Source organism: Arachis ipaensis, chromosome B1 (assembly GCF_059453495.1).
Source record: "Arachis ipaensis isolate K30076 ecotype BB chromosome B1, ASM5945349v1, whole genome shotgun sequence".
Lineage (NCBI taxonomy): Eukaryota > Viridiplantae > Streptophyta > Magnoliopsida > Fabales > Fabaceae > Arachis > Arachis ipaensis.
Window position 1 is genome coordinate 52514135 of NC_142436.1, and position 26823 is coordinate 52540957.

The following is a 26823-nucleotide window of genomic DNA, read 5'->3' on the forward strand; positions in this document are numbered from 1 at the left end:
CTTGTTGAAGTTTTAATTCCCAGCACCCAATCCCTTTTACTTTTCATGCAATTTAATTATTCTGCAATTGTTCTAAGTGCTGCCTATTGCTTTCCTTTAAATTTCCTGCACCCAATCCTCTTTATATTTGATGCAATTTACATTTCTTGTCATTTAAGTTTCTGCAATTTACATTTCTTGCTCTTTAAATTTCAATGCAATTTACTTTCTACACTTTATAATTCCTGTAAATTTACTCTCTGTTGCTTCAATTTCACTTCAATTCACATCAATGTTAGCTTGACTAAACTAATCACCCACTAAAGTTGCTTGATCCATCAATCCCTGTGGGATCGACCTCACTCTAAGTGAGTTTTACTACTTGATGTGACCCGGTACACTTACCGGTGAGTTTTAGGTGTTGGAATTCGGTTCCAACCCATCAATACTGATGTAAAACACAATGTAAAACTCGAAAATAATTATGTTCTCTAGTATGTTGTTCGAATGATTATGTAAAATACACTTTAAATACTAAACAGATGACTAGTAAGGGTAAAACAGTCTATTTAGTGATAAAATCCACTTCTGGGGCCCACTTGGTAAGTGTTTGGCCTGAGCTTTGATGAGATCCACGTGCTATGAGGTCTCTTGGGCATGGAATGCCAGTTAGGGGGTCCTCTTTGGGCGTTTGGACGCTGGTCTCTGCTCTCTGGGCGCTGGACGCTTGGAAGGGGCAGGAAGCTGGCATTAGACGCCAGTTTTGGGCCTTCTAATCCGAAGTACAGTATGGACTATTATATATTGCTGGAAAGCTCTGGATGTCAGATTTTCATATCCGTTAAGAGTGCTCCATTTGGACTTCTATAGCTCCAGAAAAGCTCTTCCAAATGCAAGGAGGTCAAATCCGGACAACATCTGCAGTGCTTTCTCTGTCTCTGAATCAGACTTCTGCTCCAGCTCCTCAATTTCAGCCAGAAAATACCTGAAATTGTATAAAAATACAAAAAATCATAGTAAAATCCAAAAATGTGAATTTAACACTAAAACCTATAAAAACTTAATAAAACTAAACAAAAACTACTAAAAACTATATGAAAATGATGCGAAAAAGCGTATAAAATATCCGCTCATCACCTATTTCATTTTTTTATGGTTTAGTTATATTTATAAGCTTTAATTATATGTCGGAAGTTCTAGGATTGCCTTCGGCTTTCCTAGGATATTATATGTTACATATGTGGGCACTGTTACCATGCTGAGAACCTCCGGTTCTCACCCCGTGCGGATTTTTTTGTTTTCAGATGCAGGATGTGAAGCTCCTTGCTGAGGCATGCTGGAAGCTTCCAATTTAGCGAAGATCCTTATCTCTCGGGACTTTATTTTGGTTATATGTATTTATATAGATACTTATTATCTCCACTGTTTATATATACATACTGTATTAACTCCTCTTAGAGGTTATTTTGGAGAAACAGGTTCCGCAACTCTGTATTTTTTAGGTTTCTTTTGGGTTCTCATATATATATGTATGTATACTTATATGTTCAGGCCAATTACCTTTGCAAACCAAATCTTGAGCTTTGTTATCTGTATTTTATATGTATGTATATATATATATATATGTTAGCTTATCTTTTATCTTGCTTCGCTTACGTTATCACATTCGGAAGTGTTGCGCTTTTCAATTTAACGATTTTGCTTTACCCTTTTTTTCAAAGGCTCCTAGTTAAAAATATTTTTCACTATTATTATATATATAATTTTACTTTTAGAGGTTGTAATACCTCACCACCTCTGTCTTATGACTTAAGCATAAAGCTCTGTGTGATAGGGTGTTACACCTTTCCTAAATAAGTCTTTTGGGATAGCCAAATCTTCCCATCTTTTCTGTCTCAGTGAATTTGCATCCTTAAAATCTTGTTTGTAGATCCCAAGTCCTTCATATCGAACTCCCTAACCAATTGAGCCTTCAATTCTCGAATACAATCTTTGCTGGGACCTATCACTAACATATCATCCACATACAATAGAAAAATGATGAAATCATTATCTCTAAACCTTTTGATCTTGTAATTTTTATAATGATTTGATTGTAGTTTGTTGTACTCAAAGCTAACGATGAAGGAAATAAATCTCTTGTTCCAATACCTTGACGCCTACTTTAAACTGTATAGAGATTTGGTTAACCTACAAATCAAGTTTTCTTTTCCTAGTTCTCCACAGCCCTCTTCTAGTTTCCTATGAAGAAAAGCAGTCTTTACAATTAATTGTTCTAGATGTAAATCAAATGCAACACATATAGCTGGAACTATCCTGATTGTAGTAATTCTAACTATTGGAGAAAATATTTCGTCGAAGTCGACTCCTTCTTTTTGAGCAAATTCTTTGACCATTAATCTCACATGATAACATTCTATTTAGTTATTGCTGTCACACATGATTTTGAAGATCCATTTGTTACCAATGGCTTTCTATCCTTTCAGGAGTGGAATAATATCCCACATTTTATTTCTATATAATGCTTGCATTTCTTCTTGCATAGTTATCATCCACAAAAAAAGTCTGGACTTTTCAGAGCTTCTTGAAATGTTGATAGCTCTTCAACTTTAGACACAAAACAATGTGCCTTATAACAAGCCATTACATAGTCAGAATGCCAAGTTGGTCTTGTTTCCTGTGTTAACCTTTGAACTTCACTTGGTTTTTGTTCATCATGCTCTAGCTCTGCGTCAGAAGAATATTCCTTTTCTAACTAATCATCGATATGTGCTGTAATAGTCTCCACATTATTACTACTTCTTTCTCATTCTTTTTATAACTCATTATTAGCAAATATAACATCTCTACAGATAATAACCTTGTCGGAAGTAGGATCCTACAAATGATATCCCTTAACATTGTCAGCATATCCCAATAAGACACATTTTCTGGATTTAGGATTCAGCTTTGTTCTTTCTTGGGGATTGAACTTCACATATACAGGCAGCCAAAGATGTGGAGAGAAGAATAATCCAGTGACTTGCCTTGCCATATCTCCAATGGTTTTCAACCTAATTATTGTGGATGGCGATTGATTAGTCAAGTAGCTGGTTGTTTTTACTACTTCTGCTCAGAAACACTTGGGTTAATCTAGTAGTTTATAGCATAGCTCGAGTCCTTTCAAGAAGAGTTTTGTTCGTCTGTTCTGATACACCATTTTGCTGAGGAGTATATGCATTGTGAATTGCCTCTAAATGCCTTCCTTCTTGCAAAATGCGATAAATCACCATCTGTATATTCTCCTTAATTATCTATCCTTAGGCACTTGATTTTCCTTCTAGTTTCAAGCTCTATTTGTGCTTTAAATTTCTTGAATACTGGAAACACATCTGATTTCTTTTTTATGGGGAATACACATATCCTACAAGAGTAATTTATGAAGGATACAAAATACTTTGCTCCTCCTAGTTATATCATAGGTGATTTCCACACATTAGAGTGAATTAAGTCTAGTATGTGCATACTTTTGGTGATGGACCTTTCGAACTTTATCATATGCTATTTTCTTGCCACGTAGTGCTCACAGAAAAGTAAATTTACCGATTTGAGCATGGAAAGAACATTGCTATTTGCAAGAACTTGTAAACTATGTTCTGACATATGTGGCCTAGCTTGCGATTCCACATCATCAATTTGTGATTTGCATATGCAATCGCTGCCCCTGTGTCTTGGATTATATCTCCAAAGAGTAAATAGAGATTGGTTGTTATCCTTTTGGCTTTCATGATGAGACGAGCACTGCTTGACACCTTCATGATTCTATCTTTAATATTGATCTTGTACTCTTGAGCATCCAAGATTCCAATAGAAAATTGATTCATTCTTAGTCCTTTTACATGTTTGACAACTGAATTGTGCATATAGAACCATCAAACATTTTGATTTTAATAGTACCATTAATAACAATTCCAGATCATGATCATCTTCCTTGAGCATAGATCCTGATGAAACTGGTTCATTTGTGCTAAACCAATCCCAATGCAAAGTTATGTTATTACGTTATAGTACAATCCATCAATCAAACATAAGCCAATTGTCTACCACCTTCACAACCAATCACTACTTCAATGCACAAGATGTTTTCATTGTTAGATGTACTTGCAACACATCCTTATGAGGTTATTGCATCATAAGCTTTCTTTGTGGTCTTTCTATTGAACTAACAATGTTTCTTCAAATTCTTTTTCTTGCCACAGTTCCTCCAGGCCTTTGATCTATCATGACGCTGACTCCTACAAGATCCGTGTTTCATTGATCTATCTCTCACCACCGACAAAGCTTCTGCTTGCTTTGAACCCTCAGTTTGATCATCCTTGTTTTTATGTCTACTTTCTTTTTCAAGAATAGCGGCAGCGACATCATTAAATTGGAGTTGACTAGAAATATTGTTGTTGGTAATATTGATGATGAGTTGATCTTACGAATCTAGTAAGCTTTGAAGAAGCCCGGCACATTATTTTCTCCAATTTGACAGTCCATGGTTATTAGCTATGAAAATAACGTATTCATATTGTTGATATACTCCGTGACTAGTATGGATTTTGTAACGACCCAACTTTCAGCAGGTCATGACCAATGCCAATCGTTAGGTGTTACTATTTTGTCAACCTATAAGACTCTAGACCTTATATGTAATGTTATCATTATGAGCTTGTAACACTGTTTGCAATCGTAAGTTAGTCAAGATTGTATTAACATTATTACAGTAAGGTATAAAAGCAACAAATCATGCAGGCACTTAAGATAACAGCAAAATATAGTAGAAACACATATACTATACATGGATGGGCACTAGGGCGCAGTTTCATACGTAGGATTAGTTAGTACATTCGATCCCACTTATATGCATAGTACCCATAACTTAGAAAGTAGATACATAAATGGTTGACACTTAGGTTCTAGCTCACGTAAGAGCCCCTACTCTAGAACATGCCTACCAAAAGTAAAATCATATCCCTCGCAAAAGGCTATCTATAATAAGGGAAGACAATTGACTACTAAACTACTTCCTAAAAATATCTATAAGACTATTGCACATCGGGTTCATCATACGTAGCCATTGGGTTGCTGTCCTAACTCTCCATCTCCTACATCGGCTTTTTCTAACAAGCTAGAGACTAGGTCAATAACCAAGTGGTCCTCTCCGGCCTTGGTATCCTCTAACGGATCCTCTTTGGATGAAGTCGATATGAAGCCGTTGGGAACAGTTGTGGCCAAGACCTCTCCCAAGGGGCCAAATTGCTTGACCATCAGATCAAGTGGCTGATAATCGGGCATGAGCTTCATCGGTATCACTGGCTCAGACACCAGGTCAAACCAATGTAGATACTCGGGCTGAAAAATGACAGGAGACTCTGGTTCAGGGTCCACCTGGTACATTGGTTATGATGGAAAGGGGTAGTGGGTATCTCCAGGATGCAGCTCAGATAGTAAAAAATTGTAAGGGAAGCTAGGGTCAAACTCAAGACTAAGTAAAGGATGTGAGAATGGTCGATCAAAAAGGATGTACATGCACGTATGCAACTCTCCCTATATGATAGTGCTTCCCTACGAAGGATCATCATAGTAGCACAGTGCAAGGTACTCAAAGAATACTACTCCCAACTCCTTCTATAGAACAGGAGAAAGAAGAGGGGTAAGAACCTAAGATTCCCAGCAGGGTGTAAAGAAGTCGGGGGATTTGGGTACTTAACTCTAGGGAGTTCATTACTACACTACAAGTTACCCTGACGGATATGGATGAGCGGATAATTTATATGCTTTTTGGCATTATTTTTAGTATGTTTTTAGTAGAATCCGGTTACTTTTAGGGATGTTTTCATTAGTTTTTATGTTAAATTCACATTTATAGACTTTACTATGAGTTTGTGTATTTTTCTGTGATTTCAGGTATTTTCTGGCTGAAATTGAGGGACTTGAGCAAAAATTAGATTCAGAGGTTGAAGAAGGACTGCTGATGCTGTTGGATTCTGACCTCCCTGCACTCAAAGTGGATTTTCTGGAGCTACAGAACTCAAAATGGTGCGCTTCTAATTGCGTTGAAAAGTAGACATTCAGGGATTTTCAGCAATGTTTAATAGTCCATACTTTGGCCGAGTTTAGACAACGTAAAAGGGCGTTGAACGCCAGTTCTACGCTGCTGTCTGGAGTTAAACGCCAGAAACAAGTCACAAGCCAGAGTTGAACGCCAGAAATACGTTACAACCTGACGTTCAACTCCAGGAAGAGCCTCTGCACGTGTAACATTCAAGCTCAGCCCAAGCACACACCAAGTGGGCCCCGAAAGTGTATTTATGCATCAATTACTTACTTCTGTAAACCCTAGTAACTAGTTTAGTATAAATAGGACTTGTTACTATTGTATTTGACATCCTGGATTGTATTTTTGATCCTGTGATCACGTTTTGGGGGCTGGCCATTCGGCCATGCCTGGACCTTTCACTTATGTATTTTCAACGGTAGAGTTTCTACACTCCATAGATTAAGGTGTGGAGCTCTGCTGTTCCTCAAAGACTAATGCAAAGTACTACTATTTTTCTATTCAATTCAACTTATTCCGCTTCTAAGATATTCATTCGCACTTCAACCTGAATGTGATGAACGTGACAATCATCATCATTCCCTATGAACGCGTGCCTGACAACCACTTCCGTTCTACCTTCGATTGAATGAGTATCTCTTGGATCTCTTAATCAGAATCTTCGTGGTATAAGCTAGATTGATGGCGGCATTCATGAGAGTCCAGAAAGTCTAAACCTTGTCTGTGGTATTCCGAGTAGGACTCTGGGATTGAATGACTGTGACGAACTTCAAACTCGCGAGTGTTGGGCGTAGTGACAGACGCAAAAGGAGGGTGAATCCTATTCCAGTATGATCGAGAACCTCAGATGATTACTCGTGCTGTGATAGAGTATTTGGACCATTTTCACAAGAGGATGGGATGCAGCCATTGGCAACGGTGATGCCTCCAAACGATTAGCCATGCAGTGACAGCGCATCGGACCATTTTCCAGAGAGGATTAAAAATAGCCATTGACAACGATGATGTCCTTACATAAAGCCAGCCATGGAAAGGAGTAAGACTGATTGGATGAAGACAGCAGGAAAGCAGAGGTTCAGAGGAACGAATGCATCTCTATGCGCTTATCTGAAATTCTCACCAATGATTTACTTAAGTATTTCTATCCTTATTTTATTATATAATTTCGAAAACTCCATAACTATTTTATATCCGCCTGATTGAGATCTACAAGGTGACCATAGCTTGCTTCATACCAACAATCTCCGTGGGATCGACCTTTACTCACGTAAGGTTTATTACTTGGACGACCCAGTGCACTTGCTGGTTAGTTGTATCGAAGTTGTGAATGAAAAACGATTTATCAAGACGTTGCGTACAGAGTTTCTGGCGCCATTACCTGAGATCACAATTTCGTGCACCAAGTTTTTGGTGCCGTTGCCAGGGATTGTTCGAGTTTGGACAACTGACGGTTCATCTTGTTGCTCAAATTAGGTAATTTTCTTTTTGTTCTATTTTCAAAAATTTTTTAAAAATCTTTCAAAAATATATTTTTCTTCAGAATTTTTAAAGAATGAATTCTAGTGTTTCATGAAGCATGTTGAAGCCTGGCTGGCTGTAAAGCCATGTCTAATTCTTCTGGATAGGGAATGTCAGGCGTGTCATGTCTGAGTTACATACTAAAGCTTGGTTGGCTATTAAGCCATGCCTGACCCTTTGATTGGAGCTTTAGTTTAAAGAGCATAAGATTCCTGGAATTCATATTAAAAATTTTGGAATCCTTATTTTTCTTTTTCAAAATGATTTTCAAAAAAAAAAATTAAAAGAAAATACAAAAAAATTCATAAAATCATAAAAAAATAAAAAAAAATATTTTGTATTTCTTGTTTGAGTCTTGAGTCAGATTTAAAGTTTGGTGTCAATTGCATGTTCATCTTGCATTTTTCGAAAAATTCATGTATTCATGGTGTTCTTCATGATCTTCAAGTTGTTCTTGGTAAGTCTTCTTGTTTGATCTTGATGTTTTCTTGTTTTGCATCTTTTCTTGTTTTTCATGTGCATTTTTGCATTCATAGTGTCTAAACATGAAAGATTTCTAAATTTGGTGTCTTGCATGTTTTCTTTGCATATAAAAATTTTCAAAAATAAGTCTTGATATTCATCATGACATTCAAAGTGTTCTTGGTATTCATCTTGACATTCATAGTGTTCTTGCATGCATTTATTGTTTTGATCCAAAATTTTCATGCATTGAGTCTTTTTCATGTTTTTCCCTCTCATCAAAAAAAAATTTTCAAAAATCAAAAAAAATATCTCTCCCTTTTTCTCTCTTAAATTTCGAAAATTTGGATTGACTTTTTCAAAACTTTTTAAAATCTAGTTGTTTTCATGAGTCAAATCAAATTTTCAATTTGAAAATCTTATCTTTTTCAAAATCTTTTTCAAAAATCAAATCTTTTTCATTTTTCTTAGTTATTTTCGAAAATTTTAAAAATATTTTTCAAAAATCTTTTTCTTATCTTTATCTCCTAATTTTCGAAAATAACACCATCAATTAATGTTTTGATTCAAAAATTTCAAGTTTGTTACTTGCTTGTTAAGAAAGATTCAAACTTTGAGTTTTAGAATCATATCTTGTGATTTCTTGTGAATCAAGTCATTAATTGTGATTTTAAAAATCAAATCTTTTTCAAAACTAATTTCAATCATATCTTTTCAAAAATATCTCTTCATCTTATCTTTTTCAAAAGTTGATTTTAAAATATCCTTTCCAACTTCTTATCCTCTTATCTCTTCAAAATTGATTTTCAAATTTGTTTCAACTAACTAACTAACTTTTTGTTTGTTTCTTATCTTTTTCAAAACTACCTAACCAACTCTCTCTCTCTAATTTTCGAAAATATCCTCCCTCTTTTTCAAAATTTCTTTTTGATTAACTAATTATTTTAATTTTTAACTTTATTTTCGAAAAAATTACTAACCTTTTTCAAAAACTATTTTCGAAAATCACTAACTCTTTTTCAAAAATTATTTTCGAAAATTCTCTCTCTCTCTCTCTCTTATCTCCTTCTATTTATTTATTCATCTACTAACACTTCATCTCACCCAAATTCGAACCCCCTCTTCCATCTGTGTTCGAATTTTTTCTTCTTCTTTTCTTCTACTTACACACGGACCTCTATACTGTGGTAAAAAGGACCCCTATTATTATTATTTTTCTGTCCCTATTTTTCATATGAGCAGGAACAAGGACAAGAATATTCTTGTTGAAGCAGATCCAGAACCTGAAAGGACTCTGAAGAGAAAACTAAGAGAAGCTAAATTACAACAATTCAGAGATAACCTTACAGAAATTTTCGAACAGGAAGAGGAGATGGCAGCCGAAAATAATAATAATGCAAGGAGGATGCTTGGTGACTTTACTGCACCTAATTCCAATTTACATGGAAGAAGCATCTCCATCCCTGCCATTGGAGCAAACAATTTTGAGCTGAAACCTCAATTAGTTTCTCTGATGCAGCAGAACTGCAAGTTTCATGGACTTCCATCTGAAGATCCTTTTCAGTTCTTAACTGAATTCTTGCAGATCTGTGATACTGTTAAGACTAATGGAGTAGATCCTGAAGTCTACAGGCTCATGCTTTTCCCTTTTGCTGTGAGAGACAGAGCTAGAATATGGTTGGACTCTCAACCTAAGGATAGCCTGAACTCTTGGGATAAGCTGGTCAAGGCTTTCTTAGCCAAGTTCTTTCCTCCTCAAAAGCTGAGTAAGCTTAGAGTGGATGTTCAAACCTTCAGACAAAAAGAAGGTGAATCCCTCTATGAAGCTTGGAAGAGATACAAAGGACTGACCAAAAAGTGTCCTTCTGACATGCTTTCAGAATGGACCATCCTGGATATATTCTATGATGGTCTGTCTGAATTAGCTAAGATGTCATTGGATACTTCTGCAGGTGGATCCATTCACCTAAAAAAACGCCTGCAGAAGCTCAAGAACTCATTGACATGGTTGCTAATAACCAGTTCATGTACACTTCTGAGAGAAATCCTGTGAGTAATGGGACGCCTCAAAAGAAGGGAGTTCTTGAAATTGATACTCTGAATGCCATATTGGCTCAGAATAAAATATTGACTCAGCAAGTCAATATGATTTCTCAGAGTCTGAATGGAATGCAAGCTGCATCCAACAGTACTCAAGAGGCATCTTCTGAAGAAGAAGCTTATGATCCTGAGAACCCTGCAATAGCAGAGGTGAATTACATGGGTGAACCTTACGAAAACACCTATAATCCATCATGGAGAAATCATCCAAATTTCTCATGGAAGGATCAACAAAAGCCTCAACAAGGCTTTAATAATGGTGGAAGAAATAGGTTTAACAATAGTAAACCCTTTCCATCATCCACTCAGCAACAGACAGAGAACTCTGAACAAAATACCTTTAATTTAGCAAACTTAGTCTTTGATCTGTCCAAGGCCACTATAAGTTTCATGAATAAAACAAGGTCTTCCATTAGAAATTTGGAAGCACAAGTGGGCCAACTGAGTAAAAGGATCACTGAAATCCCTCCTAGTACTCTCCCAAGCAATACAGAAGAAAATTCAAAAGGAGAGTGCAAGGCCATTGACATAACCACCATGGCCGAACCTGTAAGGGAGGTTGAGGACGTGAATCCCAGTGAGGAAGACCTCCTGGGACGTCCAGTGATCAATAAGGAGTTTCCCTCTGAGGAACCAAAGGAATCTGAGACTCATCTAGAGACCATAGAGATTCCATTGAACCTCCTTATGCCATTCATGAGCTCTGATGAGCATTCCTCTTCTGAAGAGAATGAGGATGTTACTGAAGAGCAAGCTGCCAAATTTCTTGGTGCAATCATGAAGCTGAATGCCAAATTATTTGGTATTGAGACTTGGGAAGATGAACCTCCCTTGTTCACCAATGAACTAAGTGATCTGGATCAACTGACATTGCCTCAGAAGAAACAGGATCCTGGAAAGTTCGTAATACCTTGTACCATAGGCAACATGATCTTTGAAAAGGCTCTGTGTGACCTTGGGTCAGGGATAAACCTCTTGTCCCTCTCTGTAATAGAGAAACTGGGAATCTATGGGGTGCAAGCTGCTAAAATCTCATTAGACATGGCAGAAAATTCAAGAAAACAGGCTTATGGACAAGTAGAGGACGTGTTAGTAAAGGTTAAAGGCCTTTACATCCCTGCTGATTCCATAGTCCTTGATTCTGGGAAGGATGAGGATGAATCCATCATCCTTGGAAGACCTTTCCTAGCCACAGCAAGAGCTGTGATTGATGTTGACAGAGGTAAATTAGTCCTTCAATTGAATGAGGACTCCCTTGTGTTTACAACTCAAGGTTACCTTTCTGTAAATATGAAGAGGAAGCATAAAAAGCTTCTCTCAAAATAGAGTCAACCAGAGCCCCCACAGTCAAACTCTAAGTTTGGTGCTGGGAGGCCACAACCAAACTCTAAGTTTGGTGTTGAACTCCCATATTCAAACTCTAAGTTTGGTGTTGGGAAGTCTCAACAATGCTCTGAACATCTGTGAGGCTCCATGAGAGCCCACTGTCAAGCTATTGACATTAAAGAAGCGCTTGTTGGGAGGCAACCCAATTTTTATTTATCTAATCCTATTTTTCTTGTTCTTTCATATTTTATTAGGTTCATGATCATGTGGAGTCACAAAATAAATATAAAAATTGAAAACGGAATCAAAAATAGCAGAAGAAAAATCACACCCTGGAGGAAGACCTTACTGGCGTTTAAACGCCAGTAAGAAGCATCTGGCTGGCGTTCAACGCCAGAACAGAGCATGGTTCTGGCGCTGAACGCCCAAAATGGGCAGCATCTGGGCGTTTGAACGCCAGAATTGCACCCTAGAGAAGAGCTGGCGCTGAACGCCCAGAACAAGCATGGTTCTGGCGTTCAACGCCAGAAATGGGCAACAAATGGGCGTTCAACGCCCAGAACAAGCACCAATCTGGCGCTGAACGCCCAGAGTTGTGTGCAAGGGCATTTTGCATGCTTAATTTGGTGTAAGATTGTAAATCCTTGAACACCTCAGGATCTGTGGACCCCACAGGATCCCCACCTACCTCCACTCACTTCTTCTCACCCCCTCTTTCACACAATCCCATAAACACTCTTCCCAAAACTCTTCACCAATCACCTCAATCTCTCTTCCCTATCACCACTTCACCACTCACATCCATCCACTCTTCCCCATAAACCTACCTCATAAACACCACCTACCTTCAAAATTCAAAATCAATTTCCCACCCAAACCCACCCTATATGGCCGAAACCTTACCCCCCTCCCTTCCCTATATATAGCCCTCCATTCCTCCTCATTTTCACACAACACAACCCTCTCTTTCCCTTCTTGGCCGAAACACATCTCTCTCCCCCTCTCCTCCATTTCTTCTTCTTCTTCATCTCTACTTTCTTCTCTTGCTCAAGGGCGAGCAAGATTTTAAGTTTGGTGTGGTAAAAGCATAAGCTTTTTGTTTTTCCATTACCATTGATGGCACCTAATAAGACCGGAGAATCCTCTAGAAAAGGAAAAGGGAAGACAAAAGCTTCCACCTCCGAGTCATGGAAGATGAAAAGATTCATCTCCAAAGCTCATCAAGACCACTTCTATGATGTTGTGGCCAAGAAGAAGGTGATCTCCGAGGTCCCTTTCAAGCTCAAGAAGAATGAGTATCTGAAGATCCGACATGAAATCCAAAGAAGAGGTTGGAAAGTTCTAACAAACCCCATCCAACAAGTCGGCATCCTAATGGTTCAAGAGTTCTATGCCAATGCATGGATCACTAGGAACCATGATCAAAGTAAGAACCCAAACCCAAAGAATTATATTACAATGGTTCGGGGAAAATACTTAGATTTTAGTTCGAAAAATGTGAGGTTGGCGTTTAACTTGCCTATGATGCAAGGAGATGCACGCCCCTACACTAGAAGGGTCAACTTTAATCAAAAGTTGGACCAAGTCCTCATGGACATATGTGTGGAAGGAGCTCAGTGGAAGATTGACTCCAAAGGCAAGCCGGTTTAATTAAGAAGACTAGACCTCAAGCCTGTGGCTAGAGGATGGTTGGAGTTCATCCAACGCTCCATCATCCCCACTAGCAACCGATCTGAAGTTACTATGGATCGGGCCATCATGATTCATAGCATCATGATTGGAGAGGAAGTAGAAGTTCATGAAGTCATCTCCCTTGAATTCTACAAAATAGCCGAAAAGCCCTCTCCTGGGGCAAGGCTAGCTTTTCCTCATCTTATTTGCCATCTATGTTACTCAGCTGGAGCTTTCATAGAAGGAGACATTCCCATTGAGGAAGAGAAGCCCATCACTAAGAAAAGAATGGAGCAAGCAAGAGAGCCCATTCATGGATCTCAAGAGACGCATGAAGCTCATCACCATGAGATCCCGGAGATGCCTCAAATGTATTTTCCTCCACAAAACTACTGGGAGCAAATCAACACCTCCCTAGGAGAATTAAGTTCCAACATGGGACAATTAAGGGTGGAACATCAAGAGCACTCCATCATCCTTCATGAAATAAGAGAAGATCAAAAAGCAATGAGGGAGGAGCAACAAAGACAAGGAAGAGACATAGAAGAGCTCAAGGACATCATTGGTTCCTCAAGAAGGAAACGCCACCATCACTAAGGTGGACTCATTCCTTGTTCTTACTTTCACTGTTTTTCGTTTTCTATGTTAAGTGCTTATCCATGTTTGTGTCTTCATTACATGATCATTAGTATTTAGTAACTTTGTCTTAAAGTTATGAATGTCCTATGAATCCATCACCTCTCTTAAATGAAAAATGCTTTAATTCAAAAGAACAAGAAGTACATGAGTTTCGAATTTATCCTTGAACTTAGTTTAATTATATTGATGTGGTGACAATGCTTCTTGTTTTCTGAATGAATGCCTGAACAGTGCATATGTCTTTTGAAGTTGTTGTTTTAGAATGTTAAATATGTTGGCTCTTGAAAGAATGATGACAATGAGACATGTTATTTGATAATCTGAAAAATCATAAAAATGATTCTTGAAGCAAGAAAAAGCAGCAAAGAACAAAGCTTGCAGAAAAAAAATATATAGGCAAAAAAAATAAAAAGAAAAAGCAAGCAGAAAAAGCCAAAAGCTCTTAAAACCAAGAGGCAAGAGCAAAAAGCCAATAACCCTTAAAACCAAAAGGCAAGGGTAAATAAAAAGGATCTCAAGGCTTTGAGCATCAGTGGATAGGAGGGCCTAAAGGAACAAAATCCTGGCCTAAGCGGCTAAACCAAGCTGTCCCTAACCATGTGCTTGTGGCGTGAAGGTGTCAAGTGAAAACTTGAGACTAAGCGGTTAAAGTCAAGGTCCAAAGCAAAAGAAGAGTGTTCTTAAGAACCCTGGACACCTCTAATTGGGGACTTTAGCAAAGCTGAGTCACAATCTGAAAAGGTTCACCCAATTATGTGTCTGTGGGCATTTATGTATCCGGTGGTAATACTGGAAAACAAAGTGCTTAGGGCCACGGCCAAGACTCATAAATTAGCTGTATTCAAGAATCATCATACTGAACTAGGAGAATCAATAACACTATCTGAACTCTGAGTTCCTATAGATGCCAATCATTCTGAACTTCAATGGATAAAGTGAGATGCCAAAACTATTCAAGAGGCAAAAAGCTACAAGTCCCGCTCATTTAATTAGAGCTATGTTTCATTGATAGTTTAGAATTTATAGTATATTCTCTTCTTTTTATCCTATTTGATTTTCAGTTGCTTGGGGACAAGCAACAATTTAAGTTTGGTGTTGTGATGAGCGGATAATTTATATGCTTTTTGGCATTATTTTTAGTATGATTTTAGTAGAATCCGGTTACTTTTAGGAATGTTTTCATTAGTTTTTATGTTAAATTCACATTTCTGGACTTTACTATGAGTTTGTGTGTTTTTCTGTGATTTCAGGTATTTTCTGGCTGAAATTGAGGGACTTGAGCAAAAATCAGATTTAGAGGTTGAAGAAGGACTGCTGATGCTGTTGGATTCTGACCTCCCTGCACTCAAAGTGGATTTTCTGGAGCTACAAAACTCAAAATGGCGCGCTTTTAATTGCGTTAGAAAGTAGACATTCAGGACTTTCCAACAATGTATAATAGTCCATACTTTGGCCAAGTTTAGATGACGTAAAAGGGCGTTGAACGCCAGTTCTACACTGCTGTCTGGAGTTAAACGCCAGAAACAAGTCACAAGCCAGAGTTGAACGCCAGAAATACGTTACAACCTGGCGTTCAACTCCAGGAAGAGCCTCTGCACGTGTAACATTCAAGCTCAGCCCAAGCACACACCAAGTGGGCTCCGGAAGTGGATTTATGCATCAATTACTTACTTTTGTAAACCCTAGTAACTAGTTTAGTATAAATAGGACTTGTTACTATTGTATTTGACATCCTGGATTGTATTTTTGATCCTGTGATCACGTTTTGGGGGCTGGCCATTCGGCCATGCCTGGACCTTTCACTTATGTATTTTTAACGGTAGAGTTTCTACACTCCATAGATTAAGGTGTGGAGCTCTGCTGTTCCTCAAAGACTAATGCAAAGTACTACTGTTTTTCTATTCAATTCAACTTATTCCGCTTCTAAGATATTCATTCGCACTTCAACCTGAATGTGATGAACGTGACAATCATCATCATTCCCTATGAACGCGTGCCTGACAACCACTTCCGTTCTACCTTCGATTGAATGAGTATCTCTGGGATCTCTTAATCAGAATCTTCGTGGTATAAGCTAGATTGATGGCGGCATTCATGAGAGTCCGGAAAGTCTAAACCTTGTCTGTGGTATTTCGAGTAGGACTCTGGGATTGAATGACTGTGACGAACTTCAAACTCGTGAGTGCTGGGCGTAGTGACAGACGCAAAAGGAGGGTGAATCCTATTCCAGTATGATCGAGAACCTCAGATGATTAGCCGTGCTGTGACAGAGCATTTGGACCATTTTCACAAGAGGATGGGATGCAGCCATTGGCAAGGGTGATGCCTCCAGACGATTAGCCATGCAGTGACAGCGCATCGGACCATTTTTCAGAGAGGATTAAAAGTAGCCATTGACAACGGTGATGTCCTTACATAAAGCCAGCCATGGAAAGGAGTAAGACGGATTGGATGAAGACAGCAGGAAAGCAGAGGTTCAGAGGAACGAATGCATCTCTATGCGCTTATCTGAAATTCTCACCAATGATTTACATAAGTATTTCTATCCTTATTTTATTATATAATTTCGAAAACTCCATAACTATTTTATATCCGTCTGACTGAGATCTACAAGGTGACCATAGCTTGCTTCATACCAACAATCTCCGTGGGATCGACCCTTACTCACGTAAGGTTTATTACTTGGACGACCCAGTGCACTTGCTGGTTAGTTGTATCGAAGTTGTGAATGAAAAACGATTTATCAAGACGTGCGTACAGAGTTTCTGGCGCCGTTACCTGAGATCACAATTTCGTGCACCAGATATACTACATAGTCTTATCATAACATAAATACAAATACACAATCACAAATCACAGAAAAATGCAACAAGTAAGCATGATGCATGTCTAGCCTTACGCAAGCCATGAGCTCATGCATTAGTTGACTATCCGTAACTCAACATTACTCTAGGCTATGCCAGAATATAGTCTCTTAACTGTGTCAGTCATTCTATGTACCTCATGGTTGTAACCATGTCAGTCCTGATACAAGGCAATCGTCGCAAATCTTGACGCCACTGTAGACTCACATAAGAGACATATTTTTTCTGTGGGTGTTCCCACCTATTTTCGACACTGGCCAGGAGAAAAAATTCTTCAGGCGGTCTCTCTTAGAGCATCTTAGGGCTTTCTCATTTATCTTGGTACATTTCGGTACATCTAAATGATCCTTTTCTCTTTAGTCATTTAAATTATCAAAATGTCCTCTTCTCTCTATAGGACCTTTTACCTTTAGTCTTTATTCATAAAGCCTTTTACATTCTTTATTCTTTATTCTTAAAGTTTTTAAGATATTCTTTTTCTTATTTACAATTTTGCCTTTAGCAACTTTTAATATGACCTTTATGCCCTTCATGCCCTTCTTTCTTTATTGTTATCACATTAATTGTATACTTATTCTCAAATGACCATCTTGCCCTAATTAATTGTTTTACCCTATTCTGTTTCAAAATGATTATTTTATCCCTAACTTATTAACTACCAATTTTAATTTTATCTTTCTTTTAAATTACCAATTTTCCCTTAGTGCTCTTAACTTACTATTTCATTATGAGGCTCTTTTTATTAATAACATTTTTACCTTTCCTAGTCTAGTTTATCATTTTACCCTTACTTTCTTACTCTTATCTTATAATTTTGTTTTTTTACACTTTTACTCTTAGTCTTTATTATTTATGCTAGTTATACCGAAATATTTATATAATTATCTTATTGTCCGAATCTTTTATAATTATCCCTTTTTATTCCTAGACCTTCAGTGGCTTCATTTTTATCTCATCTTTCATTAACTATTCTTTTTAGCTCACTTTATCCTTTAGTTACCACTAGAAAAAAAGTGATGCATCATATGTTTTTCATAGAACATTAATTCATATATATGTCTCTTTTAGGCTTTTTTTAGGCATTATTATCCTAGTATCTTAATCTTTTAGTCTTTCAACTCCCTTGAATATTATTTCATGAGACTTTTACTTATTTTTCATCTTTCAAGACATACAATTTTACTCCCTTAGGCCATTTGGCTAAGTGTGTAATGGAAAAAGGGGGAGGAGTTCTTACCCTTTTCCTTTGAATTTTCGTGTTCCCTCCACTCTTTTAAAAGCTTCTAGTGTTGATTTGCTACACAAGAAATGGATATAATCAACTCTCTATGAGAGAGCATGATGGCCGAATGCATTGATGAAAAAAGAGGAGGGTATTCTCCTTACTCACCTTGTGAATTCTTGAAGAAAATTCAAGAAGGGGATAAGAGAGTTGATCCTAGTTCTTGCTTGCTTGACAAGTGGTGGAGTGCTCTTAATTGATTATGGAAGAAGGGATGGTATGAAGATAAAGTTGGTTTTCTTTCTTTTTCGTCTTTCTAAATCTCGACCTCACTCCCTTTTTCTCTCTAATTATTTTTCTTAATCGTACTTGGTCACTAAGTATGGTGAAAGGTGAAAGGTGAAAGTAAAATATTTACAAAGGAAGGAAAGTAAAACACGTTAAAAAGGTAAAGAGATAAGGTTGAATTTAATGATTTTGATTCTATCCTACTTATATGTCTATCCATTAACTACCTCACAAAGATAAAAATTTAATCACGAGGATAAAAGAGAGAGAAAATTTTGGCCAAGAGAGAAGAGTGGAGGTGAAAAATGTGAGTCATGGGCAATGAGATTTGGATAATTTCACATTCTCACTATACTCATAATTATCGTAGTTAATTTACCACATGGTAAGTTAATATGTGGTCGAAAATGCCTCAAGAAAGGAGGTGAATGTAGTTATAGAACTAGTGGCTAGCATTACTTCTTAATAGATAGTTACCAAAGTGGTAATTTCGTAGCCACTTGTTTTTACCGTATCTAGTAAAAACAAATATTTATACCAGTACGGACAATGTCGTACCGTATATTATCTCTGCTCCAAAATACTTGAGAGTTTGCTTTCAATTGCATCTAAACAATTTTCTTTCTTTAAAATTGTCTTAATTTTTTGTTTCCAAAGAGAGAAGTTACTTTCTTTAAATTTTTCGATCTTAAATTTTGCTACCATAGTACTAGCATCAATCTGCTCCTTCACAGTAGAAATATTATGAACCTAAAATTCTAATTCCAATATTGGGTATTAGAGTAACAAAACAAAATAATGCAACTAAAATTTAAAAGTAGAAAATAAATGAATTGAACACAGTAATCTATCTTTAAATAATTTTAGAAATATTATAACTAAATAAAAAAATTACAAACTCTCAATTACACGAAGAAAATTATACATATAACAAAAATAATAATACACTCACTAAACTTAGTAGACACACTTCATTCTCTCTTTGATCTTACTCACGCACATAAAAATACCCTACTCTCCTTTTATTTAATGCTTCGTGGCTTAGCTTTCTTCGACTAGAACACACTCTTATTTCTCACTTACACTTATGCCACATATATATATATATATATATATATATATATATATATATATATATATATATATATATTACGTTTATATTAAAATATAAAATATATATTAAAAATTATTTTAATATAATTATACTATAACGATTATAATAGCTATGGTGTTTTAAAAAGTTGCTAATTGAAGTAACACTTTTTTATTATTAAACTATGCTTTATATATATTCCAACAAGGCAGTGCATTATGATGGCATGCATTTCATGTTTTCATTATTTTATTCTATTTGTTAATGCATGCATGACATATTATTTTTATTTTATTGATCATGCATTTCATACTTATTATGATTTTATTATGTATGGAAAAAGTATCTTCCGTTCAAACTACTCTATGATGACACTTCGCACATCATGCAATTTTTTTTCTCTCTTTTTAAATAATAATTTTGCATCTTCATATAATTTGAAGGGAATATGAGATTTTAGTAGATTGAATTTTACCTTTATTTGTTATCTCGGAAGACAGTTTTATTGGGTAGGTGATTTTTTTTAGAATGTATAGCAAAAGGATAAACATTTTTGGAATTAATATTTCAAAAACATCTGCATTAATCAACGACGTGTAGCAAAAAATGACAAATTTAGTCACCAAAAAAATCAACGACATGTAGCAAGTAGAAGTGGCCACATGCACTTTATCTGCAAGGATTCAATCTGATCATATTTAGTTGGATAATATATGTATATACTTATATAAAAATATATTTTAAATGAATATTGAATTAAAAAAATTTTATTAAATACAAAAGATCTTTAGTTATTAAAAAAAATTATTAATTAATAATTTAATATTTTTTTACATAAAAATTATTTTTATTTTAAATTATCATTAAGTTATATAATAATATTGTATTTTTTTTTTTTTTTTTTGTAAACTACAGATAGAATCGGATACCTGCAAGTTAAAAATTGATAGGGTTAAAGTTAAAATATTCTCAATTCACAAATAAAATTAGAATTAACTCTAAATCATATTCTATTCTATTTATTTCCACCTCTAATAGCAAGTCACTTAAATGTCAAACTAAGTGATAGTTTTGGCTGCAAGCTAAACAACACAATAATATCAAATAGTTACATATAGATAAATTTTATTTTCTTTTTTATAAATGAAACAAGTGTAATAGTCCGTGCTATGCAGGTGATAAGATTAAAATTATAATTTTAAATTTTTTTATTAAGATTAATTTAAATTATAATAATTTGATTAATAAAAATATAATATGTTATGTATTGTTTGTTTTTTCTTAATTTAATATTAAATGCAGTGGCGGATCTAAAAATTTTATAAGTGGGGGCCAAATTAAATATAAAATAAATTAAAATATAACGTAATAAAAAATTAACAAAATATAATTTATAGTATATTAGTCAAAATTAATAATTATATTATATAAGAATTAACATTCAACTATACATACTTTAAGATTTTGGTATTTTTGAATTTGGTTTACGATATTTCATATAACTAAAATTGTTAATTTATTATTTGAAAATAAATTTTAAAACATTCTCTTTTTTAACCTATACAATCATATAATCTGCTAAAAATTCATCTTTCGTCTTATTTTAAAATATTATTTTAATAATTTTTACTGTTTAGAAAATCTATTCAATGGTTCCTGTTAAACAAAAGTTTTTTTTATAATTATTATTTTTTACATTAATCTAAACCTAAATTTTTTAATAACTTTTCAATTATTTATATATTTATATGTTTTATTATTTTTTAAATTTATTTGTTAATTACTACTAATATATTATAATACACAATATAATTTATACATATTAAGTTACTAACTTGTAAATTTCTTTTAGTATGTAATATATAAAAATATATTTAATTTATAATAATAATAATAATAATAATAATAATAATAATAATAGTGCTAATTTTTAAAAAAAAAATTGGGGGACCATGGCCACCTTAGGCCCCTTGGATTCGCCTGTGATTAAATGTATTAACTCTAAAATAGTTATTAATTAGTTTTAGTAATTTACTTTTTTTTAATAAATCAAACATATATACTTAATGTGACCATAAATAACCTAGTAATACTTAGACCCACCAACAAATTTTTATATGTTGTTTTACTGTCAAGTAAAAACATATCAAAATCAGCTCAAAAATAAATAATAAATTATTAGAGAATTCTAATGTACAAAATTCTCTAATAAACAATAAATAATTTAAACCCACTAAAAAATAACTCAACACTTTTCTTTGATACCTGCAAAACATATACCTGAAATAATACTATATCAATGTTAGTATACAGTTTTACAATCATCGACCGTATTTACTATACGTGACTCCTTCTTAAAAGTTATTCTACATACGTGTGCAGTCGAAAGATAAATTACTGGACTTTATTTTATTTTTCTAAATTACTATAATTATGCATTATTCATTAAATGCTACTTGTAATATAATTGTAATATTGTAATATAATTATAATAAAGATATTTTTCTAAAATAAATTTAGAAGAGAGAATAGTGCTTTCATTTTGGAGGAAAAATAAATTCATGAGGAATTGACGCTTCACTTTTATTAGTTGATAATGTATTAAATATTGATTTTATATAATTAGAATAAAGATATTTTCCTAAATTAGTATAATCATGCATTATTCGTTAAATGTTAATTGTAATATAATTATAATGAAGATATTTTTCTAAAATAAATTTAGAAGAGAAAATAGTGATTTCATTTTAGAGGAAAAATGAATTCATGAGGAATTGACACCTCACTTTTATTAGTTTGAGGAAAAATCCAGTTTTAGTATATTTCTCGTTATTATATATTTTTCTCTAATCATATATCCACTGTTTTCTTTCCTTCGTTTCAGCATTTTGAACCTGGGTTTAACTTATCATAATTCTCACTTCTCAGTCATTCTATTAGATGTAGTTGATAACTATTGAAATTCTTTGATTAACATAGGAGAAAAATATATTATTATATGATAGAATTAATATGAGTATATTTTGTTATTAAATACACAAAGTTAATGTAAAATAAAATTACACATAAAAAAAGCAAAGAAAATAAAATTAAAATAGCAAAAACGATAAAAAGAGTATTTTTACAATTTTGTTTTGTCATTTTTATGTATAGAAGATTAGAAAATAATAAACTTTTGACTAAATTAATTTTTTATTTGTTGTATTCAAATTAAATAAGTAATAAATTATATTATTTTAATTTATTCCTTAAATTTATATATCATAAAAATCAAATCAATATACATAATTTTAAATTGTGTGATACTTAAATATCTAATCAAATCAATTAGTTGATATAATTAATGCATCATAATAAATTGTATTTTAATGAGTTAAATAAAATAAATTAAGAAACACTCTCTTGACTCTATCATTAAATGTAAAAAAATCGATTTTTATATAATAGAATCGATAATATAATAGACAGCGAGAAAGAGAAAGATAAACATTTTAGATCCTAGGTTGTTTCATTTGGATGTTGTAATGTGGGTATCACATTATTTTACTTATTCTACTCTATGGACCTTTTTGCAACTTTATTTCAGTATCAATAGAATTTCACTACCTTTTAGTAATAAATTAAAATCCAAAATAAAACTGAAAAAAGTAAAGAATATAAAATTATTGATTAAAATTTTATTTTTTTTGTTATTATAATAGGTATTTTTATTTAATATACCAATACCGTATAAAATTAATCATAAAAAAAGTATAAAATATAAAGAAATAGATTGAATTAAGAGATAAAATTATATTTGTTATCTCATTTTTACTTTTAGCAGCACAATAGAATATCATGTATTCAATATAATTTAAGATGTAAATTATAATTAATTATACTTTTTATTTTAAAATATTTAAAATTAATCTTAATATAAATAAAAATAATTTAATATATTAAATAAATTAATAGAATAATATAAATTAACTATTTTTTTGATTAATTTTGTTGTTTTTTTCTAACCACCTTTAAAATTACGACTTTTTTTTTAATTTGACCATGAAATAAAATTAGAGTTGTTGGTCTACACCATTAAAAAAAATACTATGCAATTACATTTGTACATATATATAACATATTCCTAAATTTTTATATGCAAAATTTAAGATTCTGTATTTCTTTGTTTATGCCATAAATAAGTATTATTTACAATAATTCATATTGATTTAAAAGCTTAAAAACTTTTGTACGTATTAATTTTATATTTAATATTAAAACATGAAAATTTACTATGTTATTTTACTATTAATTTATATAGTATTACATTATAAAATATAAAAATTAAAATAATTATTATATAGCTTAGATAGATTGAACTAAATATAAAAATATAAAACAGAATTGTATTATTAAATTTTAGTAATTTTAATTAGTTAATAATATAAAATAAAATAGAAGTGACTATTTATAATTGAATAGTTTTGGTTGATTAGACTAAAAATATCAAAAAATACTCTAAATAAAAAACCAAATTAACTTTAATATTAAATTCATTAATATGATTTTAATTTTATATAATAGTTAGATAATAAATTAGTAAAAGTAAATGGAATGATGGCTTTAATTAGTATTTGATAAAATATTCATTTACAATAATTAAAAAAAGTAAAAGTATGATATTATTAAAAATAATACGTTTTTATGTTTAAAATACTTTTAAATAAAATATTTGTAAAATATAAAATTTAGAATAGCATAGCTTCATGAATATTAATCATTAATCAATTATGAACTAACATAAAACTATAATACCATTTATCAACGAAAAATAATCAATAATTAATATTAATAAATATAAAAATTATCCAAATACTTTGATTAAAAGTATGAGTGGTTAATTATTATTTATTATTAATAATATTTTGTTCATAACTAAAACTAAAAATATAATTATTCAGATTTAGATTTTAGAAGAATAAACGTATAAGTAACAAATAATCTATTTTATCATGCATATTATAAATTAATGAATTAAACTAACTGATATAATGAATTATAATTAATTAATTGGTATAAATTATAATAAATTATATGATATTTAAAAAGAAAATAAAATGAATAAGAAGAAAATAAAAAGAAATATAAGAGATAAAAGGCTACAATAAAATAAATTGAGTGTGAGAGTTTTATTTTTTTTTTTTTACAAATTTTATATCACATCCGTTTCTATAATAATAAATAAAAATACATCAACTTGATATCTAAGAGAAAATGATGAGATAAAATCATAACACAGTTCTAAAACAAAAGCTTAAATTAAACCATAATATCATTGCACAACACAAATTGAAAGTAATTTCACACTATATCGAAAATAATTTTACACTATAATATACATACAAATAGGTAAATGACTTAAACTTAATTACGGAATTTTTTTTATTTATGCATACATGATAACACAATGGTCTATAAATGCTTCATGATAACATATCATATATTGCTCTGAATGATGAGTACAGGAGTTGAAGAGTGTGTGGTGGTTTGTGTCCACGATAATTGCCTTCTTGCGATGACGCCTCACATGAAGAAAAAGAATTATTGTAAAAGTTACCTAATGAAATTCCTAATTGGTAAATGAATGATATTTTCTTCTAGTATATATAGTCTTTTATAGTGGTAAAATAAAAATGGAAGGAATAAAATTTTATATTTTTATATTCGGAATAGAATTTGATATTTATCGTAATAAGATTAAATAACTAATCAATTATAATTCATGTATTTAAATAAATAAAATAAATTAAATAAAAATATTTTTAAGAATTAATCAAATCAGTTAGTTGATACAAATAACTAGTATAATTAATTTTATTTGATTTATTGAATTCAAAAAAATAAATTAAAAAGTAATTGATTGAATTAATTAGTTGATATAATTGATTTATTATAATTGATTGGATTTAATAAATCAAAAAAATAAATAAGAAAACATATGAGACAATGATTTTTTAAACTAAATTAATTTGTATTTACTGCATTTAATCATTATAAGTAACAAATCATCTATGCTATTATGTACCTTATAAATTAATGAATTAAAATAATTGATATAATAAATTATAATTATTTGATTGATATGAATTATAATAAATTGTGTGATATTTAAATATCTAATCAAATCAATTAATTGATATAATTAATTTACTATAATAAATTGTATTCAATGAATTATAAAAAATAAATTAAGAAACACACTCAAAAGTAGTGACGAATCCAAAAATTTTAAATAGTGGGGTAAACATATAGTATATAAAAATAATAAAAAATATTTATAAATATATCAAAATATATAAAAATAAATAATATAAAAATATTAAATATTAAATAATTTTTATGTAATCATTATCAATATTAATATATTGATAAATAATAATATAGTTATTAATTTATCTTTCTGTAAATTAAATATAATAATAATAATAACTAAAATTAATCAAAATATAAATAGGTTATCTTCTAATCAATAATAAAAGTGAAATATATTTTTTTATGAATTATATACAATAAATGATATTTTAGAAAAAAAAAATATACACTAGATTTCTCATATCCTCATTATATATTTTATAGATTATTTAATTATTATTTAATTATTTAATAAAAGAAAGACAAAAAATTAATTTCAAATAATAATAATAATAGAATTAGCTACTTAGAAAGATAAAATTATAAAATGCGTTAATATTTTAATTGATTTTTATTTTAATTTATGTTTGAGAACTAATTATCAAAATAGATATCCAATACAAAATTCTTCAATTTAATGGTAAATATTAAAGTGGAATTGAAAAAAAAACAGAGATATAACCTTTAACTAAATAAATTTATTAATTAAATAATGTTACAATAATATTTTGTTTTTATTAAGTTAATTTAATATATAATTTTATCTTATATTTTTAGATACAAATTAGAGTCTAATTTTAATTAGTGATAGTATAAAATATTTTATATAATTATTTAATTATGTCTATTTTCTTGGATTATCATTTAGATGAATGCAATCAATATAAAAGATAGTTATTTTTTATGATATGATATTACGTCATTTGTGTAAAACTACTTTACACTAATAGTGTATCAAAATTATAAATTGTACCTTAAAAGGATCAACTTCGATGAAAAACAAAGAATACATTCTTATTCTATGAAGTAGTAAAAGAAAAATAATAAATATAAAATTATGAGTTGACTCTCAAATTTAGATTCATGTACCACAGAAAAACACTATATATAGATTTTAGTAAAACATAAATAAATATGTAAATTATTTATTATTAAGGTAATTTTTTATTATATACAGTAATTACACATCATACATTAATTTTGTTAAAATTATATAATTTTTCATAATATGATTAGAATCATTATCTTTTATCATAATAAGAAAAATCACAGACAATGAATAAGAATATTATATTTGATATACACAAATTGAAATAGAAATATATGTCTTGAAATTTAGAAATATAAATTCTATTATATCTTCCTAAACAAATCTAAACAACTCTACACTAATAACCCGTGCCATGTC

General features: G+C 31.8%; 1 long non-coding RNA gene and 1 other non-coding gene across 2 annotated transcripts; both read right to left on the minus strand.

The window, feature by feature from the left end:
* Positions 1 to 567: 567 nt before the first annotated feature.
* On the minus strand, positions 568 to 18125 carry LOC110271076 (uncharacterized). Its single transcript, XR_002361152.2, has 3 exons — positions 18032 to 18125; positions 17879 to 17938; positions 568 to 964 (listed from the first exon to the last, which is right to left on the minus strand). It is a non-coding gene; the product is annotated as an uncharacterized LOC110271076 (long non-coding RNA).
* Positions 9810 to 9917, minus strand: LOC148576571 (small nucleolar RNA R71). The gene has a single exon (XR_015903344.1). It is a non-coding gene; the product is annotated as a small nucleolar RNA R71 (small nucleolar RNA).
* Positions 18126 to 26823: the final 8698 nt, after the last annotated feature.